The sequence below is a fragment of the Stomoxys calcitrans genome, chromosome 2, assembly GCF_963082655.1.
Source record: "Stomoxys calcitrans chromosome 2, idStoCalc2.1, whole genome shotgun sequence".
In the NCBI taxonomy this organism is placed as follows: domain Eukaryota; kingdom Metazoa; phylum Arthropoda; class Insecta; order Diptera; family Muscidae; genus Stomoxys; species Stomoxys calcitrans.
The window spans coordinates 92885469-92913406 of NC_081553.1; the positions used below are offsets into that span (position 1 = coordinate 92885469).

Below are 27938 nucleotides of genomic sequence, written 5' to 3' on the forward strand. Positions count from 1 at the left end.
GTCGTGTACACAGTAATGAAGTTTATGGCGAAAAATGCGGTTTAACGCAATCCCTAAGGATTTTACTCAACAAACAAGCTCAAAATTGAATAATTTATAGTCAAAAAATCTATATGATATTTAAGGTCGAAAACGCTGTAACTCCTTCATTTTTTCGAATTTCGAAAATCCAAAAGCATTTCATTATTTGAAACTCGAAAAGGAATCATAAACCAAACAGTATTTCTTCAATTTTGCACTTTTATATTTTTTGCATTTTTTTTTTGGAAAGGGGTTACCCTTATGAAAATTTTCAATTTTCGGTGCCCCAAAAATTTTCGAGTTGTGTACACAGTAATGAAGTTTATGGCGAAAAATGCGGTTGGTTTAACGCAATCCCTGAGTGTTTTACTCAAAAAACAAGCTCAAAATTGAATAATTTATTGTCAAAAAATCTATGTGATATTTAAGGTCGAAAACGCTGTAACTCCTTCATTTTTTCGAATTTCGAAAATCCAAAAGCATTTCATTATTTGAAACTCGAAAAGGAATCATAAACCAAACAGTATTTCTTCAATTTTGCACTTTTATATTTTTTGCATTTTTTTTTTGGAAAGGGGTTACCCTTATGAAAATTTTCAATTTTCGGTGCCCCAAAAATTTTCGAGTCGTGTACACAGTAATGAAGTTTATGGCGAAAAATGCGGTTTAACGCAATCCCTAAGGATTTTACTCAAAAAACAAGCTCAAAATTGAATAATTTATAGTCAAAAAATCTATATGATATTTAAGGTCGAAAACGCTGTAACTCCTTTATTTTTTCGAATTTCGAAAATCCAAAAGCATTTCATTATTTGAAACTCGAAAAGGAATCATAAACCAAACAGTATTTGTGTGTTTTGCTCAAAAAACAAGCTCAAAATTGCATAATTTATAGTCAAAAAAGTAAAAAAAATCTATGTGATATTTAAGGTCGAAAACGCTGTAACTCCTTCATTTTTTCGAATTTCGAAAATCCAAAAGCATTTCATTATTTGAAACTCGAAAAGGAATCATAAACCAAACAGTATTTCTTCAATTTTTCACTTTTTTATTTTTTGCATTTTTTTTTGGAAAGGGGTTACCCTTATGAAAATTTTCAATTTTCGGTGCCCCAAAAAATTTTGAGTTGTGTACACAGTAATGATGATATATGTGATATATAAGGTCGAAAACGCTGTAACTCCTTCATTTTTTCGAATTTCGAAAATCCAAAAGCATTTCATTATTTGAAACTCGAAAAGGAATCATAAACCAAACAGTATTTCTTCAATTTTGCACTTTTATATTTTTTGCATTTATTTTGGAAAGGGGTTACCCTTATGAAAATTTTCAATTTTCGGTGCCCCAAAAATTTTCGAGTTGTGTACACAGTAATGAAGTTTATGGCGAAAAATGCGGTTTAACGCAATCCCTGAGTGTTTTGCTCAAAAAATAAGCTCAAAATTGCATAATTTATTGTCCAAAAAAGTTAAAAAATCTATGTGACATTTAAGGTCGAAAACGCTGTTACTCCTTCATTTTTTCGAATTTCGAAAATCCAAAAGCATTTCATTATTTGAAACTCGAAAAGGAATCATAAACCAAACAGTATTTCTTCAATTTTGCACTTTTATATTTTTTGCATTTATTTTGGAAAGGGGTTACCCTTATGAAAATTTTCAATTTTCGGTGCCCCAAAAATTTTCGAGTTGTGTACACAGTAATGAAGTTTATGGCGAAAATGCGGTTTAACGCAATCCCTGAGTGTTCTACTCAAAAAACAAGCTCAAAATTGAATAATTAATAGTCAAAAAATCTATGTGATATTTAACTCTGTACGCTGTAACTCCTTCATTTTTTCGAATTTCGAAAATCCAAAAGCATTTCATTATTTGAAACTCGAAAAGGAATCATAAACCAAACAGTATTTCTTCAATTTTTCACTGTTTTATTTTTTGCATTTTTTTTGGAAAGGGGTTACCCTTATGAAAATTGTCAATTTTCGGTGTCCCAAAAATTTTCGAGTTGTGTACACAGTAATGAAGTTTATGGCGAAAAATGCGGTTTAACGCAATCCCTGAGTGTTTTACTCAAAAAACAAGCTCAAAATTGCATAATTTTTAGTCAAAAAATCTATGTGATATTTAAGGTCGAAAACGCTGTAACTCCTTCATTTTTTCGAATTTCGAAAATCCAAAAGCATTGCATTATTTGAAACTCGAAAAGGAATCATAAACCAAACAGTATTTCTTCAATTTTGCACTTTTATATTTTTTGCATTTTTTTTTGGAAAGGGGTTACCCTTATGAAAATTTTCAATTTTCGGTGCCCCAAAAATTTTCGAGTTGTGTACACAGTAATGAAGTTTATGGCGAAAAATGCGGTTTAACGCAATCCCTAAGGATTTTACTCGAAAAACAAGCTCAAAATTGAATAATTTATAGTCAAAAAGTCTATGTGATATTTAAGGTCGAAAACGCTGTAACTCCTTCATTTTTTCGAATTTCGAAAATCCAAAAGCATTTCATTATTTGAAACTCGAAAAGGAATCATAAACCAAACAGTATTTCTTCAATTTTGCACTTTTATATTTTTTGCATTTTTTTTGGAAAGGGGTTATCCTTATGAAAATTTTCAATTTTCGGTGTCCCAAAAATTTTCGAGTTGTGTGCACAGTAATGAAGTTTATGGCGAAAAATGCGGTTTAACGCAATCCCTGAGTGTTTTACTCAAAAAACAAGCTCAAAATTGCATAATTTTTAGTCAAAAAATCTATGTGATATTTAAGGTCGAAAACGCTGTAACTCCTTCATTTTTTCGAATTTCGAAAATCCAAAAGCATTTCATTATTTGAAACTCGAAAAGGAATCATAAACCAAACAGTATTTCTTCAATTTTCTTTTTCAATTTTCGGTGCCCCAAAAATTTTCGAGTTGTGTACACAGTAATGAAGTTTATGGCGAAAAATGCGGTTTAACGCAATCCCTGAGTGTTTTACTCAAAAAACAAGCGCAAAATTGCATAATTTTTAGTCAAAAAATCTATGTGATATTTAAGGTCGAAAACGCTGTAACTCCTTCATTTTTTCGAATTTCGAAAATCCAAAAGCATTTCATTATTTGAAACTCGAAAAGGAATCATAAACCAAACAGTATTTCTTCAATTTTGCACTTTTATATTTTTTGCATTTTTTTTTTGAAAAGGGGTTACCCTTATGAAAATTTTCAATTTTCGGTGCCCCAAAAATTTTCGAGTTGTGTACACAATAATGAAGTTTATGGCGAAAAATGCGGTTTAACGCAATCCCTAAGGATTTTACTCAAAAAACAAGCTCAAAATTGAATAATTTATAGTCAAAAAATCTATATGATATTTAAGGTCGAAAACGCTGTAACTCCTTCATTTTTTCGAATTTCGAAAATCCAAAAGCATTTCATTATTTGAAACTCGAAAAGGAATCATAAACCAAACAGTATTTGTGTGGTTTGCTCAAAAAACAAGCTCAAAATTGCATAATTTATAGTCAAAAAAGTAAAAAAAATCTATGTGATATTTAAGGTCGAAAACGCTGTAACTCCTTCATTTTTTCGAATTACGAAAATCCAAAAGCATTTCATTATTTGAAAATCGAAAAGGAATCATAAACCAAACAGTATTTCTTCAATTTTTCACTTTTTTATTTTTTGCATTTTTTTTTTTTGGAAAGGGGTTACCCTTATGAAAATTTTCAATTTTCGGTGCCCCAAAAATTTTGAGTTGTGTACACAGTAATGATGATATATGTAATATATATAAGGTCGAAAACGCTGTAACTCCTTCATTTTTTCGAATTTCGAAAATCCAAAAGCATTTCATTATTTGAAACTCGAAAAGGAATCATAAACCAAACAGTATTTCTTCAATTTTGCACTTTTATATTTTTTGCATTTTTTTTGGAAAGGGGTTACCCTTATGAAAATTTTCAATTTTCGGTGTCCCAAAAATTTTCGAGTTGTGTACACAGTAATGAAGTTTATGGCGAAAAATGCGGTTTAACGCAATCCCTGAGTGTTTTACTCAAAAAACAAGCTCAAAATTGCATAATTTTTAGTCAAAAAATCTATGTGATATTTAAGGTCGAAAACGCTGTAACTCCTTCATTTTTTCGAATTTCGAAAATCCAAAAGCATTTCATTATTTGAAACTCGAAAAGGAATCATAAACCAAACAGTATTTCTTCAATTTTGCACTTTTATATTTTTTGCATTTTTTTTGGAAAGGGGTTACCCTTATGAAAATTTTCAATTTTCGGTGTCCCAAAAATTTTCGAGTTGTGTACACAGTAATGAAGTTTATGGCGAAAAATGCGGTTTAACGCAATCCCTGAGTGTTTTGCTCAAAAAATAAGCTCAAAATTGCATAATTTATTGTCCAAAAAAGTTAAAAAATCTATGTGACATTTAAGGTCGAAAACGCTGTTACTCCTTCATTTTTTCGAATTTCGAAAATCCAAAAGCATTTCATTATTTGAAACTCGAAAAGGAATCATAAACCAAACAGTATTTCTTCAATTTTGCACTTTTATATTTTTTGCATTTTTTTTTTTGGAAAGGGGTTACCCTTATGAAAATTTTCAATTTTCGGTGCCCCAAAAATTTTCGAGTTGTGTACACAGTAATGAAGTTTATGGCGAAAAATGCGGTTTAACGCAATCCCTGAGTGTTTTACTCAAAAAACAAGCTCAAAATTGCATAATTTTTAGTCAAAAAATCTATGTGATATTTAAGGTCGAAAACGCTGTAACTCCTTCATTTTTTCGAATTTCGAAAATCCAAAACCATTTCATTATTTGAAACTCGAAAAGGAATCATAAACCAAACAGTATTTCTTCAATTTTGCACTTTTATATTTTTTGCATTTTTTTTGGAAAGGGGTTACCCTTATGAAAATTTTCAATTTTCGGTGTCCCAAAAATTTTCGAGTTGTGTACACAGTAATGAAGTTAATGGCTAAAAATGCGGTTAAACGCAATTCCTGAGTGTTTTACTCAAAAAACAAGCTCAAATTGAATAATTTATAGTCAAAAAGTCTATGTGATATTTAAGGTCGAAAACGCTGTAACTACTTCATTTTTTCGAATTTCGAAAATTCAAAAGCATTTCATTATTTGAAACTCGAAAAGGAATCATAAACCAAACAGTATTTCTTCAATTTTGCACTTTTATATTTTTTGCATTTTTTTTGGAAAGGGGTTACCCTTATGAAAATTTTCAATTTTCGGTGTCCCAAAAATTTTCGAGTTGTGTACACAATAATGAAGTTTATGGCGAAAAATGCGGTTAAACGCAATCCCTGAGTGTTTTACTCAAAAAACAAGCTCAAAATTGAATAATTTATTGTCCAAAAAAGTTAAAAAATCTATGTGATATTTAAGGTCGAAAACGCTGTAACTCCTTCATTTTTTCGAATTTCGAAAATCCAAAAGCATTTCATTATTTGAAACTCGAAAAGGAATCATAAACCAAACAGTATTTCTTCAATTTTGCACTTTTATATTTTTTGCATTTTTTTTGGAAAGGGGTTACCCTTATGAAAATTTTCAATTTTCGGTGTCCCAAAAATTTTCGAGTTGTGTACACAGTAATGAAGTTTATGGCGAAAAATGCGGTTTAACGCAATCCCTGAGTGTTTTGCTCAAAAAATAAGCTCAAAATTGCATAATTTATTGTCCAAAAAAGTTAAAAAATCTATGTGACATTTAAGGTCGAAAACGCTGTAACTCCTTCATTTTTTCGAATTTCGAAAATCCAAAAGCATTTCATTATTTGAAACTCGAAAAGGAATCATAAACCAAACAGTATTTCTTCAATTTTGCACTTTTATATTTTTTGCATTTTTTTTGGAAAGGGGTTACCCTTATGAAAATTTTCAATTTTCGGTGCCCCAAAAATTTTCGAGTTGTGTACACAGTAATGAAGTTTATGGCGAAAAATGCGGTTTAACGCAATCCCTAAGGATTTTACTCAAAAAACAAGCTCAAAATTGAATAATTTATAGTCAAAAAATCTATATGATATATAAGGTCGAAAACGCTGTAACTCCTTCATTTTTTCGAATTTCGAAAATCCAAAAGCATTTCATTATTTGAAACTCGAAAAGGAATCATAAACCAAACAGTATTTCTTCAATTTTGCACTTTTATATTTTTTGCATTTTTTTTGGAAAGGGGTTACCCTTATGAAAATTTTCAATTTTCGGTGTCCCAAAAATTTTCGAGTTGTGTACACAGTAATGAAGTTTATGGCGAAAAATGCGGTTTAACGCAATCCCTGAGTGTTTTACTCAAAAAACAAGCTCAAAATTGCATAATTTTTAGTCAAAAAATCTATGTGATATTTAAGGTCGAAAACGCTGTAACTCCTTCATTTTTTCGAATTTCGAAAATCCAAAAGCATTTCATTATTTGAAACTCGAAAAGGAATCATAAACCAAACAGTATTTCTTCAATTTTGCACTTTTATATTTTTTGCATTTTTTTTGGAAAGGGGTTACCCTTATGAAAATTTTCAATTTTCGGTGTCCCAAAAATTTTCGAGTTGTGTACACAGTAATGAAGTTTATGGCGAAAAATGCGGTTTAACGCAATCCCTGAGTGTTTTGCTCAAAAAATAAGCTCAAAATTGCATAATTTATTGTCCAAAAAAGTTAAAAAATCTATGTGACATTTAAGGTCGAAAACGCTGTTACTCCTTCATTTTTTCGAATTTCGAAAATCCAAAAGCATTTCATTATTTGAAACTCGAAAAGGAATCATAAACCAAACAGTATTTCTTCAATTTTGCACTTTTATATTTTTTGCATTTATTTTGGAAAGGGGTTACCCTTATGAAAATTTTCAATTTTCGGTGCCCCAAAAATTTTCGAGTTGTGTACACAGTAATGAAGTTTATGGCGAAAAATGCGGTTTAACGCAATCCCTAAGGATTTTACTCAAAAAACAAGCTCAAAATTGAATAATTTATAGTCAAAAAATCTATATGATATATAAGGTCGAAAACGCTGTAACTCCTTCATTTTTTCGAATTTCGAAAATCCAAAAGCATTTCATTATTTGAAACTCGAAAAGGAATCATAAACCAAACAGTATTTCTTCAATTTTGCACTTTTATATTTTTTGCATTTTTTTTTGGAAAGGGGTTACCCTTATGAAAATTTTCAATTTTCGGTGCCCCAAAAATTTTCGAGTTGTGTACACAGTAATGAAGTTTATGGCGAAAAATGCGGTTTAACGCAATCCCTGAGTGTTTTACTCAAAAAACAAGCTCAAAATTGCATAATTTTTAGTCAAAAAATCTATGTGATATTTAAGGTCGAAAACGCTGTAACTCCTTCATTTTTTCGAATTTCGAAAATCCAAAAGCATTTCATTATTTGAAACTCGAAAAGGAATCATAAACCAAACAGTATTTCTTCAATTTTGCACTTTTATATTTTTTGCATTTTTTTTGGAAAGGGGTTACCCTTATGAAAATTTTCAATTTTCGGTGTCCCAAAAATTTTCGAGTTGTGTACACAGTAATGAAGTTAATGGCTAAAAATGCGGTTAAACGCAATTCCTGAGTGTTTTACTCAAAAAACAAGCTCAAATTGAATAATTTATAGTCAAAAAGTCTATGTGATATTTAAGGTCGAAAACGCTGTAACTACTTCATTTTTTCGAATTTCGAAAATCCAAAAGCATTTCATTATTTGAAACTCGAAAAGGAATCATAAACCAAACAGTATTTCTTCAATTTTGCACTTTTATATTTTTTGCATTTTTTTTGGAAAGGGGTTACCCTTATGAAAATTTTCAATTTTCGGTGCCCCAAAAATTTTCGAGTTTTGTACACAATAATGAAGTTTATGGCGAAAAATGCGGTTAAACGCAATCCCTGAGTGTTTTACTCAAAAAACAAGCTCAAAATTGAATAATTTATTGTCCAAAAAAGTTAAAAAATCTATGTGATATTTAAGGTCGAAAACGCTGTAACTCCTTCATTTTTTCGAATTTCGAAAATCCAAAAGCATTTCATTATTTGAAACTCGAAAAGGAATCATAAACCAAACAGTATTTCTTCAATTTTGCACTTTTATATTTTTTGCATTTTTTTTGGAAAGGGGTTACCCTTATGAAAATTTTCAATTTTCGGTGTCCCAAAAATTTTCGAGTTGTGTACACAGTAATGAAGTTTATGGCGAAAAATGCGGTTTAACGCAATCCCTGAGTGTTTTGCTCAAAAAATAAGCTCAAAATTGCATAATTTATTGTCCAAAAAAGTTAAAAAAATCTATGTGACATTTAAGGTCGAAAACGCTGTTACTCCTTCATTTTTTCGAATTTCGAAAATCCAAAAGCATTTCATTATTTGAAACTCGAAAAGGAATCATAAACCAAACAGTATTTCTTCAATTTTGCACTTTTATATTTTTTGCATTTTTTTTGGAAAGGGGTTACCCTTATGAAAATTTTCAATTTTCGGTGCCCCAAAAATTTTCGAGTTGTGTACACAGTAATGAAGTTTATGGCGAAAAATGCGGTTTAACGCAATCCCTAAGGATTTTACTCAAAAAACAAGCTCAAAATTGAATAATTTATAGTCAAAAAATCTATATGATATATAAGGTCGAAAACGCTGTAACTCCTTCATTTTTTCGAATTTCGAAAATCCAAAAGCATTTCATTATTTGAAACTCGAAAAGGAATCATAAACCAAACAGTATTTCTTCAATTTTGCACTTTTATATTTTTTGCATTTTTTTTGGAAAGGGGTTACCCTTATGAAAATTTTCAATTTTCGGTGTCCCAAAAATTTTCGAGTTGTGTACACAGTAATGAAGTTTATGGCGAAAAATGCGGTTTAACGCAATCCCTGAGTGTTTTACTCAAAAAACAAGCTCAAAATTGCATAATTTTTAGTCAAAAAATCTATGTGATATTTAAGGTCGAAAACGCTGTAACTCCTTCATTTTTTCGAATTTCGAAATTCCAAAAGCATTTCATTATTTGAAACTCGAAAAGGAATCATAAACCAAACAGTATTTCTTCAATTTTGCACTTTTATATTTTTTGCATTTTTTTTGGAAAGGGGTTACCCTTATGAAAATTTTCAATTTTCGGTGTCCCAAAAATTTTCGAGTTGTGTACACAGTAATGAAGTTTATGGCGAAAAATGCGGTTTAACGCAATCCCTGAGTGTTTTGCTCAAAAAATAAGCTCAAAATTGCATAATTTATTGTCCAAAAAAGTTAAAAAATCTATGTGACATTTAAGGTCGAAAACGCTGTTACTCCTTCATTTTTTCGAATTTCGAAAATCCAAAAGCATTTCATTATTTGAAACTCGAAAAGGAATCATAAACCAAACAGTATTTCTTCAATTTTGCACTTTTATATTTTTTGCATTTATTTTGGAAAGGGGTTACCCTTATGAAAATTTTCAATTTTCGGTGCCCCAAAAATTTTCGAGTTGTGTACACAATAATGAAGTTTATGGCGAAAAATGCGGTTAAACGCAATCCCTGAGTGTTTTACTCAAAAAACAAGCTCAAAATTGAATAATTTATTGTCCAAAAAAGTTAAAAAATCTATGTGATATTTAAGGTCGAAAACGCTGTAACTCCTTCATTTTTTCGAATTTCGAAAATCCAAAAGCATTTCATTATTTGAAACTCGAAAAGGAATCATAAACCAAACAGTATTTCGTCAATTTTTCACTGTTTTATTTTTTGCATTTTTTTTGGAAAGGGGTTACCCTTATGAAAATTGTCAATTTTCGGTGTCCCAAAAATTTTCGAGTTGTGTACACAGTAATGAAGTTTATGGCGAAAAATGCGGTTTAACGCAATCCCTGAGTGTTTTACTCAAAAAACAAGCTCAAAATTGCATAATTTTTAGTCAAAAAATCTATGTGATATTTAAGGTCGAAAACGCTGTAACTCCTTCATTTTTTCGAATTTCGAAAATCCAAAAGCATTGCATTATTTGAAACTCGAAAAGGAATCATAAACCAAACAGTATTTCTTCAATTTTGCACTTTTATATTTTTTGCATTTTTTTTGGAAAGGGGTTACCCTTATGAAAATTTTCAATTTTCGGTGCCCCAAAAATTTTCGAGTTGTGTACACAGTAATGAAGTTTATGGCTAAAAATGCGGTTTAACGCAATCCCTGAGTGTTTTACTCAAAAAACAAGCTCAAAATTGAATAATTTATAGTCAAAAAGTCTATGTGATATTTAAGGTCGAAAACGCTGTAACTCCTTCATTTTTTCGAATTTCGAAAATCCAAAAGCATTTCATTATTTGAAACTCGAAAAGGAATCATAAACCAAACAGTATTTCTTCAATTTTGCACTTTTATATTTTTTGCATTTTTTTTGGAAAGGGGTTACCCTTATGAAAATTTTCAATTTTCGGTGCCCCAAAAATTTTCGAGTTGTGTACACAATAATGAAGTTTATGGCGAAAAATGCGGTTAAACGCAATCCCTGAGTGTTTTACTCAAAAAACAAGCTCAAAATTGAATAATTTATTGTCCAAAAAAGTTAAAAAATCTATGTGATATTTAAGGTCGAAAACGCTGTAACTCCTTCATTTTTTCGAATTTCGAAAATCCAAAAGCATTTCATTATTTGAAACTCGAAAAGGAATCATAAACCAAACAGTATTTCTTCAATTTTGCACTTTTATATTTTTTGCATTTTTTTTGGAAAGGGGTTATCCTTATGAAAATTTTCAATTTTCGGTGTCCCAAAAATTTTCGAGTTGTGTACACAGTAATGAAGTTTATGGCGAAAAATGCGGTTTAACGCAATCCCTGAGTGTTTTACTCAAAAAACAAGCTCAAAATTGCATAATTTTTAGTCAAAAAATCTATGTGATATTTAAGGTCAAAAACGCTGTAACTCCTTCATTTTTTCGAATTTCGAAAATCCAAAAGCATTTCATTATTTGAAACTCGAAAAGGAATCATAAACCAAACAGTATTTCTTCAATTTTGCACTTTTATATTTTTTGCATTTTTTTTTGGGTTACCCTTATGAAAATGTTCAATTTTCGGTGCCCCAAAAATTTTCGAGTTGTGTACACAGTAATGAAGTTTATGGCGAAAAATGCGGTTTAACGCAATCCCTAAGGATTTTACTCGAAAAACAAGCTCAAAATTGAATAATTTATAGTCAAAAAGTCTATGTGATATTTAAGGTCGAAAACGCTGTAACTCCTTCATTTTTTCGAATTTCGAAAATCCAAAAGCATTTCATTATTTGAAACTCGAAAAGGAATCATAAACCAAACAGTATTTCTTCAATTTTTCACTGTTTTATTTTTTGCATTTTTTTTGGAAAGGGGTTACCCTTATGAAAATTGTCAATTTTCGGTGTCCCAAAAATTTTCGAGTTGTGTACACAGTAATGAAGTTTATGGCGAAAAATGCGGTTTAACGCAATCCCTGAGTGTTTTACTCAAAAAACAAGCTCAAAATTGCATAATTTATAGTAAAAAAGTCAAGAAATCTGTGTGATATTTAAGGTCGAAAACGCTGTAACTCCTTCATATTTTCGAATTTCGAAAATCTAAAAGCATTTCATTATTTGAAACTCGAAAAGGAATCATAAACCAAACAGTATTTCTTCAATTTTGCACTTTTATATATTTTGCTTTTTTTTTGGAAAGAGGTTACCCTTATGAAAATTTTCAATTTTCGGTGCCCCAAAAATTTCCGAGTTGTGTACACAATAATAAAGTTTAAGGCGAAAAATGCGGTTTAACGCAATCCCTATGTGATATTTAAGGTCGAAAACGCTGTAACTCCTTCATTTTTTCGAATTTCGAAAGTCCAAAAGCATTTCATTATTTGAAACTCGAAAAGGAATCATAAACCAAACAGTATTTCTTCAATTTTGCACTTTTATATTTTTTGCATTTTTTTTGGAAAGAGGTTACCCTTATAAAAATTTTCAATTTTCGGTGCCCCAAAAATTATCGAGTTGTGCACACAGTAATGAAGTTTATGGCGAAAAATGCGGGTTTACGCAATCCCTGAGTGTTTTGCTCAAAAAACAAGCTCAAAATTGCATAATTTATAGTCAAAAAAGTTAAAAAATCTATGTGATATTTAAGGTCGAAAACGCTGTTACTCCTTCATTTTTTCGAATTCCGAAAATCCAAAAGCATTTCATTATTTGAAACTCGAAAAGGAATCATAAACCAAACAGTATTTCTTCAATTTTGCACTTTTATATTTTTTGCATTTTTTTGGAAAGGGGTTACCCTTATGAAAATTTTCAATTTTCGGTGTCCCAAAAATTTTCGAGTTGTGTACACAGTAATGAAGTTTATGGCGAAAAATGCGGTTTAACGCAATCCCTGAGTGTTTTACTCAAAAAACAAGCTCAAAATTGCATAATTTTTAGTCAAAAAATCTATGTGATATTTAAGGTCGAAAACGCTGTAACTCCTTCATTTTTTCGAATTTCGAAAATCCAAAAGCATTGCATTATTTGAAACTCGAAAAGGAATCATAAACCAAACAGTATTTCTTCAATTTTGCACTTTTATATTTTTTGCATTTTTTTTGGAAAGGGGTTACCCTTATGAAAATTTTCAATTTTCGGTGCCCCAAAAATTTTCGAGTTGTGTACACAGTAATGAAGTTTATGGCTAAAAATGCGGTTTAACGCAATCCCTGAGTGTTTTACTCAAAAAACAAGCTCAAAATTGAATAATTTATAGTCAAAAAGTCTATGTGATATTTAAGGTCGAAAACGCTGTAACTCCTTCATTTTTTCGAATTTCGAAAATCCAAAAGCATTTCATTATTTGAAACTCGAAAAGGAATCATAAACCAAACAGTATTTCTTCAATTTTGCACTTTTATATTTTTTGCATTTTTTTTGGAAAGGGGTTACCCTTATGAAAATTTTCAATTTTCGGTGCCCCAAAAATTTTCGAGTTGTGTACACAATAATGAAGTTTATGGCGAAAAATGCGGTTAAACGCAATCCCTGAGTGTTTTACTCAAAAAACAAGCTCAAAATTGAATAATTTATTGTCCAAAAAAGTTAAAAAATCTATGTGATATTTAAGGTCGAAAACGCTGTAACTCCTTCATTTTTTCGAATTTCGAAAATCCAAAAGCATTTCATTATTTGGAACTCGAAAAGGAATCATACACCAAACAGTATTTCTTCAATTTTGCACTTTTATATTTTTTGCATTTTTTTTGGAAAGGGGTTATCCTTATGAAAATTTTCAATTTTCGGTGTCCCAAAAATTTTCGAGTTGTGTACACAGTAATGAAGTTTATGGCGAAAAATGCGGTTTAACGCAATCCCTGAGTGTTTTACTCAAAAAACAAGCTCAAAATTGCATAATTTTTAGTCAAAAAATCTATGTGATATTTAAGGTCAAAAACGCTGTAACTCCTTCATTTTTTCGAATTTCGAAAATCCAAAAGCATTTCATTATTTGAAACTCGAAAAGGAATCATAAACCAAACAGTATTTCTTCAATTTTGCACTTTTATATTTTTTGCATTTTTTTTTGGGTTACCCTTATGAAAATGTTCAATTTTCGGTGCCCCAAAAATTTTCGAGTTGTGTACACAGTAATGAAGTTTATGGCGAAAAATGCGGTTTAACGCAATCCCTAAGGATTTTACTCGAAAAACAAGCTCAAAATTGAATAATTTATAGTCAAAAAGTCTATGTGATATTTAAGGTCGAAAACGCTGTAACTCCTTCATTTTTTCGAATTTCGAAAATCCAAAAGCATTTCATTATTTGAAACTCGAAAAGGAATCATAAACCAAACAGTATTTCTTCAATTTTTCACTGTTTTATTTTTTGCATTTTTTTTGGAAAGGGGTTACCCTTATGAAAATTGTCAATTTTCGGTGTCCCAAAAATTTTCGAGTTGTGTACACAGTAATGAAGTTTATGGCGAAAAATGCGGTTTAACGCAATCCCTGAGTGTTTTACTCAAAAAACAAGCTCAAAATTGCATAATTTTTAGTCAAAAAATCTATGTGATATTTAAGGTCGAAAACGCTGTAACTCCTTCATTTTTTCGAATTTCGAAAATCCAAAAGCATTGCATTATTTGAAACTCGAAAAGGAATCATAAACCAAACAGTATTTCTTCAATTTTGCACTTTTATATTTTTTGCATTTTTTTTGGAAAGGGGTTATCCTTATGAAAATTTTCAATTTTCGGTGTCCCAAAAATTTTCGAGTTGTGTACACAGTAATGAAGTTTATGGCGAAAAATGCGGTTTAACGCAATCCCTAAGGATTTTACTCGAAAAACAAGCTCAAAATTGAATAATTTATAGTCAAAAAGTCTATGTGATATTTAAGGTCGAAAACGCTGTAACTCCTTCATTTTTTCGAATTTCGAAAATCCAAAAGCATTTCATTATTTGAAACTCGAAAAGGAATCATAAACCAAACAGTATTTCTTCAATTTTGCACTTTTATATTTTTTGCATTTTTTTTGGAAAGGGGTTACCCTTATGAAAATTTTCAATTTTCGGTGCCCCAAAAATTTTCGAGTTGTGTACACAATAATGAAGTTTATGGCGAAAAATGCGGTTTAACGCAATCCCTGAGTGTTTTACTCAAAAAACAAGCTCAAAATTGCATAATTTTTAGTCAAAAAATCTATGTGATATTTAAGGTCAAAAACGCTGTAACTCCTTCATTTTTTCGAATTTCGAAAATCCAAAAGCATTTCATTATTTGAAACTCGAAAAGGAATCATAAACCAAACAGTATTTCTTCAATTTTGCACTTTTATATTTTTTGCATTTTTTTTTGGGTTACCCTTATGAAAATGTTCAATTTTCGGTGCCCCAAAAATTTTCGAGTTGTGTACACAGTAATGAAGTTTATGGCGAAAAATGCGGTTTAACGCAATCCCTAAGGATTTTACTCGAAAAACAAGCTCAAAATTGAATAATTTATAGTCAAAAAGTCTATGTGATATTTAAGGTCGAAAACGCTGTAACTCCTTCATTTTTTCGAATTTCGAAAATCCAAAAGCATTTCATTATTTGAAACTCGAAAAGGAATCATAAACCAAACAGTATTTCTTCAATTTTTCACTGTTTTATTTTTTGCATTTTTTTTGGAAAGGGGTTACCCTTATGAAAATTGTCAATTTTCGGTGTCCCAAAAATTTTCGAGTTGTGTACACAGTAATGAAGTTTATGGCGAAAAATGCGGTTTAACGCAATCCCTGAGTGTTTTACTCAAAAAACAAGCTCAAAATTGCATAATTTTTAGTCAAAAAATCTATGTGATATTTAAGGTCGAAAACGCTGTAACTCCTTCATTTTTTCGAATTTCGAAAATCCAAAAGCATTGCATTATTTGAAACTCGAAAAGGAATCATAAACCAAACAGTATTTCTTCAATTTTGCACTTTTATATTTTTTGCATTTTTTTTGGAAAGGGGTTATCCTTATGAAAATTTTCAATTTTCGGTGTCCCAAAAATTTTCGAGTTGTGTACACAGTAATGAAGTTTATGGCGAAAAATGCGGTTTAACGCAATCCCTAAGGATTTTACTCGAAAAACAAGCTCAAAATTGAATAATTTATAGTCAAAAAGTCTATGTGATATTTAAGGTCGAAAACGCTGTAACTCCTTCATTTTTTCGAATTTCGAAAATCCAAAAGCATTTCATTATTTGAAACTCGAAAAGGAATCATAAACCAAACAGTATTTCTTCAATTTTGCACTTTTATATTTTTTGCATTTTTTTTGGAAAGGGGTTACCCTTATGAAAATTTTCAATTTTCGGTGCCCCAAAAATTTTCGAGTTGTGTACACAATAATGAAGTTTATGGCGAAAAATGCGGTTTAACGCAATCCCTGAGTGTTTTACTCAAAAAACAAGCTCAAAATTGAATAATTTATTGTCCAAAAAAGTTAAAAAATCTATGTGATATTTAAGGTCGAAAACGCTGTAACTCCTTCATTTTTTCGAATTTCGAAAATCCAAAAGCATTTCATTATTTGAAACTCGAAAAGGAATCATAAACCAAACAGTATTTCTTCAATTTTGCACTTTTATATTTTTTGCATTTTTTTTGGAAAGGGGTTACCCTTATGAAAATTTTCAATTTTCGGTGCCCCAAAAATTTTCGAGTTGTGTACACAATAATGAAGTTTATGGCGAAAAATGCGGTTAAACGCAATCCCTGAGTGTTTTACTCAAAAAACAAGCTCAAAATTTAATAATTTATAGTCAAAAAATCTATGTGATATTTAACTCTGTACGCTGTAACTCCTTCATTTTTTCGAATTTCGAAAATCCAAAAGCATTTCATTATTTGAAACTCGAAAAGGAATCATAAACCAAACAGTATTTCTTCAATTTTGCACTTTTATATTTTTTGCATTTTTTTTGGAAAGGGGTTACCCTTATGAAAATGTTCAATTTTCGGTGCCCCAAAAATTTTCGAGTTGTATACACAGTAATGAAGTTTATGGCGAAAAATGCGGTTTAACGCAATCCCTAAGGATTTTACTCGAAAAACAAGCTCAAAATTGAATAATTTATAGTCAAAAAGTCTATGTGATATTTAAGGTCGAAAACGCTGTAACTCCTTCATTTTTTCGAATTTCGAAAATCCAAAAGCATTTCATTATTTGAAACTCGAAAAGGAATCATAAACCAAACAGTATTTCTTCAATTTTGCACTTTTATATTTTTTGCATTTTTTTGGAAAGGGGTTACCCTTATGAAAATTTTCAATTTTCGGTGCCCCAAAAATTTTCGAGTTGTGTACACAATAATGAAGTTTATGGCGAAAAATGCGGTTAAACGCAATCCCTGAGTGTTTTACTCAAAAAACAAGCTCAAAATTGAATAATTTATTGTCCAAAAAAGTTAAAAAATCTATGTGATATTTAAGGTCGAAAACGCTGTAACTCCTTCATTTTTTCGAATTTCGAAAATCCAAAAGCATTTCATTATTTGAAACTCGAAAAGGAATCATAAACCAAACAGTATTTCTTCAATTTTGCACTTTTATATTTTTTGCATTTTTTTTGGAAAGGGGTTACCCTTATGAAAATTTTCAATTTTCGGTGCCCCAAAAATTTTCGAGTTGTGTACACAATAATGAAGTTTATGGCGAAAAATGCGGTTAAACGCAATCCCTGAGTGTTTTACTCAAAAAACAAGCTCAAAATTGAATAATTTATTGTCCAAAAAAGTTAAAAAATCTATGTGATATTTAAGGTCGAAAACGCTGTAACTCCTTCATTTTTTCGAATTTCGAAAATCCAAAAGCATTTCATTATTTGAAACTCGAAAAGGAATCATAAACCAAACAGTATTTCTTCAATTTTGCACTTTTATATTTTTTGCATTTTTTTTTGGAAAGGGGTTATCCTTATGAAAATTTTCAATTTTCGGTGTCCCAAAAATTTTCGAGTTGTGTGCACAGTAATGAAGTTTATGGCGAAAAATGCGGTTTAACGCAATCCCTGAGTGTTTTACTCAAAAAACAAGCTCAAAATTGCATAATTTTTAGTCAAAAAATCTATGTGATATTTAAGGTCGAAAACGCTGTAACTCCTTCATTTTTTCGAATTTCGAAAATCCAAAAGCATTTCATTATTTGAAACTCGAAAAGGAATCATAAACCAAACAGTATTTCTTCAATTTTCTTTTTCAATTTTCGGTGCCCCAAAAATTTTCGAGTTGTGTACACAGTAATGAAGTTTATGGCGAAAAATGCGGTTTAACGCAATCCCTAAGGATTTTACTCGAAAAACAAGCTCAAAATTGAATAATTTATAGTCAAAAAGTCTATGTGATATTTAAGGTCGAAAACGCTGTAACTCCTTCATTTTTTCGAATTTCGAAAATCCAAAAGCATTTCATTATTTGAAACTCGAAAAGGAATCAAAAACCAAACAGTATTTCTTCAATTTTGCACTTTTATATTTTTTGCATTTTTTTTGGAAAGGGGTTACCCTTATGAAAATTTTCAATTTTCGGTGCCCCAAAAAATTTCGAGTTGTGTACACAGCAATGAAGTTTATGGCGAAAAATGCGGTTTAACGCAATCCCTGAGTGTTTTACTCAAAAAACAAGCTCAAAATTGAATAATTTATAGTCAAAAAATCTATGTGATATTTAAGGTCGTAAACGCTGTAACTCCTTCATTTTTTCGAATTTCGAAAATCCAAAAGCATTTCATTATTTGAAACTCAAAAAGGAATCATAAACCAAACAGTATTTCTTCAATTTTGCACTTTTATATTTTTTGCATTTTTTTTTTTTGGAAAGGGCTTACCCTTATGAAAATTTTCAATTTTCGGTGCCCCAAAAATTTTCGAGTTGTGTACACAGTAATGAAGTTTATGGCGAAAAATGCGGTTGGTTTAACGCAATCCCTGAGTGTTTTACTCAAAAAACAAGCTCAAAATTGAATAATTTATTGTCATAAAATCTAAATCATATTTAAGGTCGAAAACGCTGTAACTCCTTCATTTTTTCGAATTTCGAAAATCCAAAAGCATTTCATTATTTGAAACTCGAAAAGGAATCATAAACCAAACAGTATTTCTTCAATTTTGCACTTTTATATTTTTTGCATTTTTTTTTTTGGAAAGGGCTTACCCTTATGAAAATTTTCAATTTTCGGTGCCCCAAAAATTTTCGAGTTGTGTACACAGTAATGAAGTTTATGGCGAAAAGTGCGGTTTAACACAATCCCTGAGTGTTTTGCTCAAAAAATAAGCTCAAAATTGCATAATTTATAGTCAAAAAAGTTAAAAAATCTATGTGATATTTAAGGTCGAAAACGCTGTAACTCCTTCATTTTTTCGAATTTCGAAAATCCAAAAGCATTTCATTATTTGAAACTCGAAAAGGAATCATAAACCAAACAGTATTTCTTTAATTTTGCACTTTTATATTTTTTACATTTTTTTGGAAAGGGGTTACCCTTATGAAAATTTTCAATTTTCGGTGCCCCAAAAATTTTTGAGTTGTGTACACAATAATGAAGTTTATGGCGAAAAATGCGGTTTAACGCAATCCCTGAGTGGTTTACTCAAAAAACAAGCTCAAAATTGCATAATTTATAGTCAAAAAAGTAAAAAAAAATCTATGTGATATTTAAGGTCGAAAACGCTGTAACTCCTTCATTTTTTCGAATTACGAAAATCCAAAAGCATTTCATTATTTGAAACTCGAAAAGGAATCATAAACCAAACAGTATTTCTTCAATTTTTCACTTTTTTATTTTTTGCATTTTTTTTGGAAAGGGGTTACCCTTATGAAAATTTTCAATTTTCGGTGCCCCAAAAAATTTTGAGTTGTGTACACAGTAATGAAGTTTATGGCGAAAAATGCGGTTTAACGCAATCCCTGAGTGGTTTACTCAAAAAACAAGCTCAAAATTGCATTATTTTTAGTCAAAAATTCTATGTGATATGTAAGGTCGAAAACGCTGTAACTCCTTCATTTTTTCGAATTTCGAAAATCCAAAAGCATTTCATTATTTGAAACTCGAAAAGGAATCATAAACCAAACAGTATTTCTTCAATTTTGCACTTTTATATATTTTGCATTTTTTTTGGAAAGGGGTTACCCTTATGAAAATGTTCAATTTTCGGTGCCCCAAAAATTTTCGAGTTGTGTACACAGTAATGAAGTTTATGGCGAAAAATGCGGTTTAACGCAATCCCTGAGTGTTTTGCTCAAAAAACAAGCTCAAAATTGCATAATTTTTAGTCAAAAAATCTATGTGATATTTAAGGTCGAAAACGCTGTAACTCCTTCATTTTTTCGAATTTCGAAAATCCAAAAGCATTTCATTATTTGAAACTCGAAAAGGAATCATAAACCAAACAGTATTTCTTCAATTTTGCACTTTTATATTTTTTGCATTTTTTTTTTGGAAAGGGGTTACCCTTATGAAAATTTTCAATTTTCGGTGCCCCAAAAAATTTCGAGTTGTGTACACAGCAATGAAGTTTATGGCGAAAAATGCGGTTTAACGCAATCCCTGAGTGTTTTACTCAAAAAACAAGCTCAAAATTGAATAATTTATAGTCAAAAAATCTATGTGATATTTAAGGTCGTAAACGCTGTAACTCCTTCATTTTTTCGAATTTCGAAAATCCAAAAGCATTTCATTATTTGAAACTCAAAAAGGAATCATAAACCAAACAGTATTTCTTCAATTTTGCACTTTTATATTTTTTGCATTTTTTTTTTTTGGAAAGGGCTTACCCTTATGAAAATTTTCAATTTTCGGTGCCCCAAAAATTTTCGAGTTGTGTACACAGTAATGAAGTTTATGGCGAAAAATGCGGTTGGTTTAACGCAATCCCTGAGTGTTTTACTCAAAAAACAAGCTCAAAATTGAATAATTTATTGTCATAAAATCTAAATCATATTTAAGGTCGAAAACGCTGTAACTCCTTCATTTTTTCGAATTTCGAAAATCCAAAAGCATTTCATTATTTGAAACTCGAAAAGGAATCATAAACCAAACAGTATTTCTTCAATTTTGCACTTTTATATTTTTTGCATTTTTTTTTTTGGAAAGGGCTTACCCTTATGAAAATTTTCAATTTTCGGTGCCCCAAAAATTTTCGAGTTGTGTACACAGTAATGAAGTTTATGGCGAAAAGTGCGGTTTAACACAATCCCTGAGTGTTTTGCTCAAAAAATAAGCTCAAAATTGCATAATTTATAGTCAAAAAAGTTAAAAAATCTATGTGATATTTAAGGTCGAAAACGCTGTAACTCCTTCATTTTTTCGAATTTCGAAAATCCAAAAGCATTTCATTATTTGAAACTCGAAAAGGAATCATAAACCAAACAGTATTTCTTTAATTTTGCACTTTTATATTTTTTACATTTTTTTGGAAAGGGGTTACCCTTATGAAAATTTTCAATTTTCGGTGCCCCAAAAATTTTTGAGTTGTGTACACAATAATGAAGTTTATGGCGAAAAATGCGGTTTAACGCAATCCCTGAGTGGTTTACTCAAAAAACAAGCTCAAAATTGCATAATTTATAGTCAAAAAAGTAAAAAAAAATCTATGTGATATTTAAGGTCGAAAACGCTGTAACTCCTTCATTTTTTCGAATTACGAAAATCCAAAAGCATTTCATTATTTGAAACTCGAAAAGGAATCATAAACCAAACAGTATTTCTTCAATTTTTCACTTTTTTATTTTTTGCATTTTTTTTGGAAAGGGGTTACCCTTATGAAAATTTTCAATTTTCGGTGCCCCAAAAAATTTTGAGTTGTGTACACAGTAATGAAGTTTATGGCGAAAAATGCGGTTTAACGCAATCCCTGAGTGGTTTACTCAAAAAACAAGCTCAAAATTGCATTATTTTTAGTCAAAAATTCTATGTGATATGTAAGGTCGAAAACGCTGTAACTCCTTCATTTTTTCGAATTTCGAAAATCCAAAAGCATTTCATTATTTGAAACTCGAAAAGGAATCATAAACCAAACAGTATTTCTTCAATTTTGCACTTTTATATATTTTGCATTTTTTTTGGAAAGGGGTTACCCTTATGAAAATGTTCAATTTTCGGTGCCCCAAAAATTTTCGAGTTGTGTACACAGTAATGAAGTTTATGGCGAAAAATGCGGTTTAACGCAATCCCTGAGTGTTTTGCTCAAAAAACAAGCTCAAAATTGCATAATTTTTAGTCAAAAAATCTATGTGATATTTAAGGTCGAAAACGCTGTAACTCCTTCATTTTTTCGAATTTCGAAAATCCAAAAGCATTTCATTATTTGAAACTCGAAAAGGAATCATAAACCAAACAGTATTTCTTCAATTTTGCACTTTTATATTTTTTGCATTTTTTTTTTGGAAAGGGGTTACCCTTATGAAAATTTTCAATTTTCGGTGCCCCAAAAAATTTCGAGTTGTGTACACAGCAATGAAGTTTATGGCGAAAAATGCGGTTTAACGCAATCCCTGAGTGTTTTACTCAAAAAACAAGCTCAAAATTGAATAATTTATAGTCAAAAAATCTATGTGATATTTAAGGTCGTAAACGCTGTAACTCCTTCATTTTTTCGAATTTCGAAAATCCAAAAGCATTTCATTATTTGAAACTCAAAAAGGAATCATAAACCAAACAGTATTTCTTCAATTTTGCACTTTTATATTTTTTGCATTTTTTTTTTTTGGAAAGGGCTTACCCTTATGAAAATTTTCAATTTTCGGTGCCCCAAAAATTTTCGAGTTGTGTACACAGTAATGAAGTTTATGGCGAAAAATGCGGTTGGTTTAACGCAATCCCTGAGTGTTTTACTCAAAAAACAAGCTCAAAATTGAATAATTTATTGTCATAAAATCTAAATCATATTTAAGGTCGAAAACGCTGTAACTCCTTCATTTTTTCGAATTTCGAAAATCCAAAAGCATTTCATTATTTGAAACTCGAAAAGGAATCATAAACCAAACAGTATTTCTTCAATTTTGCACTTTTATATTTTTTGCATTTTTTTTTTTGGAAAGGGGTTACCCTTATGAAAATTTTCAATTTTCGGTGCCCCAAAAATTTTCGAGTTGTGTACACAGTAATGAAGTTTATGGCGAAAAGTGCGGTTTAACACAATCCCTGAGTGTTTTGCTCAAAAAATAAGCTCAAAATTGCATAATTTATAGTCAAAAAAGTTAAAAAATCTATGTGATATTTAAGGTCGAAAACGCTGTAACTCCTTCATTTTTTCGAATTTCGAAAATCCAAAAGCATTTCATTATTTGAAACTCGAAAAGGAATCATAAACCAAACAGTATTTCTTTAATTTTGCACTTTTATATTTTTTACATTTTTTTGGAAAGGGGTTACCCTTATGAAAATTTTCAATTTTCGGTGCCCCAAAAATTTTTGAGTTGTGTACACAATAATGAAGTTTATGGCGAAAAATGCGGTTTAACGCAATCCCTGAGTGGTTTACTCAAAAAACAAGCTCAAAATTGCATAATTTATAGTCAAAAAAGTAAAAAAAAATCTATGTGATATTTAAGGTCGAAAACGCTGTAACTCCTTCATTTTTTCGAATTACGAAAATCCAAAAGCATTTCATTATTTGAAACTCGAAAAGGAATCATAAACCAAACAGTATTTCTTCAATTTTTCACTTTTTTATTTTTTGCATTTTTTTTGGAAAGGGGTTACCCTTATGAAAATTTTCAATTTTCGGTGCCCCAAAAAATTTTGAGTTGTGTACACAGTAATGAAGTTTATGGCGAAAAATGCGGTTTAACGCAATCCCTGAGTGGTTTACTCAAAAAACAAGCTCAAAATTGCATAATTTTTAGTCAAAAATTCTATGTGATATGTAAGGTCGAAAACGCTGTAACTCCTTCATTTTTTCGAATTTCGAAAATCCAAAAGCATTTCATTATTTGAAACTCGAAAAGGAATCATAAACCAAACAGTATTTCTTCAATTTTGCACTTTTATATATTTTGCATTTTTTTTGGAAAGGGGTTACCCTTATGAAAATGTTCAATTTTCGGTGCCCCAAAAATTTTCGAGTTGTGTACACAGTAATGAAGTTTATGGCGAAAAATGCGGTTTAACGCAATCCCTGAGTGTTTTGCTCAAAAAACAAGCTCAAAATTGCATAATTTTTAGTCAAAAAATCTATGTGATATTTAAGGTCGAAAACGCTGTAACTCCTTCATTTTTTCGAATTTCGAAAATCCAAAAGCATTTCATTATTTGAAACTCGAAAAGGAATCATAAACCAAACAGTATTTCTTCAATTTTGCACTTTTATATTTTTTGCATTTTTTTTTTGGAAAGGGGTTACCCTTATGAAAATTTTCAATTTTCGGTGCCCCAAAAATTTTCGAGTTGTGTACACAGTAATGAAGTTTATGGCGAAAAATGCGGTTTAACGCAATCCCTGAGTGTTTTACTAAAAAAACAAGCTCAAAATTGCATAATTTTTAGTCAAAAAATCTATGTGATATATAAGGTCGAAAACGCTGTAACTCCTTCATTTTTTCGAATTTCGAAAATCCAAAAGCATTTCATTATTTGAAACTCGAAAAGGAATCATAAACCAAACAGTATTTCTTCAATTTTGCACTTTTATATATTTTGCATTTTTTTTGGAAAGGGGTTACCCTTATGAAAATGTTCAATTTTCGGTGCCCCAAAAATTTTCGAGTTGTGTACACAGTAATGAAGTTTATGGCGAAAAATGCGGTTTAACGCAATCCCTGAGTGTTTTGCTCAAAAAACAAGCTCAAAATTGCATAATTTTTAGTCAAAAAATCTATGTGATATTTAAGGTCGAAAACGCTGTAACTCCTTCATTTTTTCGAATTTCGAAAATCCAAAAGCATTTCATTATTTGAAACTCGAAAAGGAATCATAAACCAAACAGTATTTCTTCAATTTTGCACTTTTATATTTTTTGCATTTTTTTTTTGGAAAGGGGTTACCCTTATGAAAATTTTCAATTTTCGGTGCCCCAAAAATTTTCGAGTTGTGTACACAGTAATGAAGTTTATGGCGAAAAATGCGGTTTAACGCAATCCCTGAGTGTTTTACTAAAAAAACAAGCTCAAAATTGCATAATTTTTAGTCAAAAAATCTATGTGATATATAAGGTCGAAAACGCTGTAACTCCTTCATTTTTTCGAATTTCGAAAATCCAAAAGCATTTCATTATTTGAAACTCGAAAAGGAATCATAAACCAAACAGTATTTCTTCAATTTTGCACTTTTATATTTTTTCCATTTTTTTGGAAAGGGGTTACCCTTATGAAAATTTTCAATTTTCGGTGCCCCAAAAAATTTCGAGTTGTGTACACAGTAATGAAGTTTATGGCGAAAAATGCGGTTGGTTTAACGCAATCCCTGAGTGTTTTGCTCAAAAAACAAGCTCAAAATTGCATAATTTTTAGTCAAAAAAGTTATAAAATCTATGTGATATTTAAGGTCGAAAACGCTGTAACTCCTTCATTTTTTCGAATTTCGAAAATCCAAAAGCATTTCATTATTTGAAACTCAAAAAGGAATCATAAACCAAACAGTATTTCTTCAATTTTGCACTTTTATATTTTTTGCATTTTTTTTGGAAAGGGGTTACCCTTATGAAAATTTTCAATTTTCGGTGCCCCAAAAAATTTCGAGTTGTGTACACAGCAATGAAGTTTATAGCGAAAAATGCGGTTTAACGCAATCCCTGAGTGTTTTACTCAAAAAACAAGCTCAAAATTGAATAATTTATAGTCAAAAAATCTATGTGATATTTAAGGTCGTAAACGCTGTAACTCCTTCATTTTTTCGAATTTCGAATATCCAAAAGCATTTCATTATTTGAAACTCGAAATGGAATCATAAACCAAACAGTATTTCTTCAATTTTGCACTTTTATATTTTTTGCATTTTTTTGGAAAGGGGTTACCCTTATGAAAATTTGCAATTTTCGGTGCCCCAAAAATTTTCGAGTTGTGTACACAGTAATGAAGTTTATGGCGAAAAATGCGGTTGGTTTAACGCAATCCCTGAGTGTTTTACTCAAAAAACAAGCTCAAAATTGAATAATTTATAGTCAAAAAGTCTATGTGATATTTAAGGTCGAAAACGCTGTAACTCCTTCATTTTTTCGAATTTCGAAAATCCAAAAGCATTTCATTATTTGAAACTCGAAAAGGAATCATAAACCAAACAGTATTTCTTCAATTTTGCACTTTTATATTTTTTGCATTTTTTTTGGAAAGGGGTTACCCTTATGAAAATTTTCAATTTTCGGTGCCCCAAAAATTTTCGAGTTGTGTACACAGTAATGAAGTTTATGGCGAAAAATGCGGTTGGTTTAACGCAATCCCTGAGTGTTTTACTCAAAAAACAAGCTCAAAATTGAATAATTTATTGTCATAAAATCTAAATCATATTTAAGGTCGAAAACGCTGTAACTCCTTCATTTTTTCGAATTTCGAAAATCCAAAAGCATTTCATTATTTGAAACTCGAAAAGGAATCATAAACCAAACAGTATTTCTTCAATTTTGCACTTTTATATTTTTTCCATTTTTTTGGAAAGGGGTTACCCTTATGAAAATTTTCAATTTTCGGTGCCCCAAAAAATTTCGAGTTGTGTACACAGTAATGAAGTTTATGGCGAAAAATGCGGTTGGTTTAACGCAATCCCTGAGTGTTTTGCTCAAAAAACAAGCTCAAAATTGCATAATTTTTAGTCAAAAAAGTTATAAAATCTATGTGATATTTAAGGTCGAAAACGCTGTAACTCCTTCATTTTTTCGAATTTCGAAAATCCAAAAGCATTTCATTATTTGAAACTCAAAAAGGAATCATAAACCAAACAGTATTTCTTCAATTTTGCACTTTTATATTTTTTGCATTTTTTTTGGAAAGGGGTTACCCTTATGAAAATTTTCAATTTTCGGTGCCCCAAAAAATTTCGAGTTGTGTACACAGCAATGAAGTTTATGGCGAAAAATGCGGTTTAACGCAATCCCTGAGTGTTTTACTCAAAAAACAAGCTCAAAATTGAATAATTTATAGTCAAAAAATCTATGTGATATTTAAGGTCGTAAACGCTGTAACTCCTTCATTTTTTCGAATTTCGAATATCCAAAAGCATTTCATTATTTGAAACTCGAAATGGAATCATAAACCAAACAGTATTTCTTCAATTTTGCACTTTTATATTTTTTGCATTTTTTTGGAAAGGGGTTACCCTTATGAAAATTTGCAATTTTCGGTGCCCCAAAAATTTTCGAGTTGTGTACACAGTAATGAAGTTTATGGCGAAAAATGCGGTTGGTTTAACGCAATCCCTGAGTGTTTTACTCAAAAAACAAGCTCAAAATTGAATAATTTATAGTCAAAAAGTCTATGTGATATTTAAGGTCGAAAACGCTGTAACTCCTTCATTTTTTCGAATTTCGAAAATCCAAAAGCATTTCATTATTTGAAACTCGAAAAGGAATCATAAACCAAACAGTATTTCTTCAATTTTGCACTTTTATATTTTTTGCATTTTTTTTGGAAAGGGGTTACCCTTATGAAAATTTTCAATTTTCGGTGCCCCAAAAATTTTCGAGTTGTGTACACAGTAATGAAGTTTATGGCGAAAAATGCGGTTGGTTTAACGCAATCCCTGAGTGTTTTACTCAAAAAACAAGCTCAAAATTGAATAATTTATTGTCATAAAATCTAAATCATATTTAAGGTCGAAAACGCTGTAACTCCTTCATTTTTTCGAATTTCGAAAATCCAAAAGCATTTCATTATTTGAAACTCGAAAAGGAATCATAAACCAAACAGTATTTCTTCAATTTTGCACTTTTATATTTTTTGCATTTTTTTTTTGGAAAGGGCTTACCCTTATGAAAATTTTCAATTTTCGGTGCCCCAAAAATTTTCGAGTTGTGTACACAATAATGAAGTTTATGGCGAAAAATGCGGTTAAACGCAATCCCTGAGTGTTTTACTCAAAAAACAAGCTCAAAATTGAATAATTTATAGTCAAAAAATCTATGTGATATTTAAGGTCGAAAACGCTGTAACTCCTTCATTTTTTCGAATTTCGAAAATCCAAAAGCATTTCATTATTTGAAACTCGAAAGGAAATCATAAACCAAACAGTATTTCTTCAATTTTGCACTTTTATATTTTTTGCATTTTTTTGGAAAGGGGTTACCCTTATGAAAATTTTCAATTTTCGGTGCCCCAAAAATTTTCGAGTTTTGTACACAGTAACGAAGTTTATGGCGAAAAATGCGGTTTAACGCAATCCCTGAGTGTTTTACTCAAAAAACAAGCTCAAAATTGCATAATTTTTAGTCAAAAAATCTATGTGATATTTAAGGTCGAAAACGCTGTAACTCCTTCATTTTTTCGAATTTCGAAAATCCAAAAGCAT

At 30.3% G+C, this 27938-nt stretch overlaps 1 long non-coding RNA gene across 1 annotated transcript in view; it reads left to right on the top strand.

Moving 5' to 3' along the window:
- LOC106089183 (uncharacterized) overlaps window positions 1-27938 on the top strand; it is an 80288-nt gene that overhangs the window by 41868 nt on the left and 10482 nt on the right. The gene's annotated exons all lie outside the window — the stretch shown is intronic.